The 1,371-nt window shown below is 37.1% G+C and overlaps 1 protein-coding gene across 1 annotated transcript in view; it reads right to left on the bottom strand.

Moving 5' to 3' along the window:
• Positions 1 to 1,371, bottom strand: part of LOC102193549 (putative mediator of RNA polymerase II transcription subunit 26) — a 34,725-nt gene that overhangs the window by 29,718 nt on the left and 3,636 nt on the right. The gene's annotated exons all lie outside the window — the stretch shown is intronic.

Genomic DNA, 1,371 nt, shown 5'->3' on the forward strand with positions numbered 1-1,371 from the left:
ATAAATATACACAGTATACTGTCGTTGCTTCCAAATTGGCATTTGATGCATCCTTCCCCTGAATTTGGACCAGCCATCCTTCAAATTCGGGGAAAAGGACGCATTTGTCGCCACATTTGAAGGACTCTTTGAATTCCGACAGCCCTTCGCTGCAGGTGAGCCCATCTCCCCTGCACAACACTGCAGACTGTGCACCACAATCATCCTTAGATTAAAAAAAGAATCAGATATAATTAATTTCAACTGTAAATACCATCTATCCATCCTCTACTTCTTATTCTTTTCAAGGTTGTGTGGGAGCTTATCCCAGCTACCACAGGGTAAGAAATACAAAGACTTTACAAAGAAGTGAGATGACAAAGTTCAAAGGTAACTGAGAATATTCTGGTATGCATGTTTATGCAGAAGTGTTTGATTTTAATGTTATTAGTGCACAATGCTAAGTAGATTTATTCAAAAGTCAAATAACATACCAACATTGGCTTTGATGGTCTGATGTTTGGGGCTTTCCATTTCTAAATGTTACAGATGAGATTTGCATCCAGCTCCTGTCGTGCACACAGTTTGGACAAAATCACCCCATGAAACCATCAGAAACTCCAGGCTGGAAAACAGTTAAGTTATAAACTTTTTAAAAACAAAAACAAAACAAAGAAAAAAAAAGCAAAAATGTAATAAATGCAATTTATAAGAGCGTTACGCAGAGAGGTGTGGTGTGGAACACATCAGACATCACTCAGTCTAAACTGAAGTAATTAGTACTTAGTTTATTGGACAACCCTTACACATACAAACAGTAACTTCCAAAAATGCCCCCCTATCTTCTTCTTCTGTCATTTTTAACAACAGCTTGCATCCAAAGATGTTGCACTACTGCCATCTCCTGGCTTTTATTCTAAATTCACTTCCAAATCCTTAGATCCTCTTGATGAGACCAGTATTTCTTAAAAAACAAAACAAAAAGCCACTCCTTTCCCTTCATTATGACCTAACTGATTAACCACCTTTTCAAATGTTAGTTCCATTACACCACCCATTTCTACCCTCAACACTCTCTTACATACTTCCTACAACTAATAAGCACATGTTCAACCGTCCCCATAGCATTACACCAATCACACAACCCAGTCGGATGTTTCCCCATCCTAAAAAGAGTACCATTTAGAAAGCAATGACCTGTTTGTATTCTACTTATAATAACCTATAATATCCTGTCTATTTAATCCACTATGGCTCTTAACTTCTATTGTGTTTTGTATCCTATATAAATGTCTCCCTTTTACTTCATTATCCCATGCCATTTTCCAGAAATTCTTACTTTCTGTCCAAACTGTATTTTTCCCTTGCTTTGCTTTGTAGTAGAATTGTCTT

This window comes from Pundamilia nyererei, unplaced genomic scaffold (assembly GCF_000239375.1).
Source record: "Pundamilia nyererei isolate P.nyererei 1_Seehausen unplaced genomic scaffold, PunNye1.0 scaffold00438, whole genome shotgun sequence".
In the NCBI taxonomy this organism is placed as follows: domain Eukaryota; kingdom Metazoa; phylum Chordata; class Actinopteri; order Cichliformes; family Cichlidae; genus Pundamilia; species Pundamilia nyererei.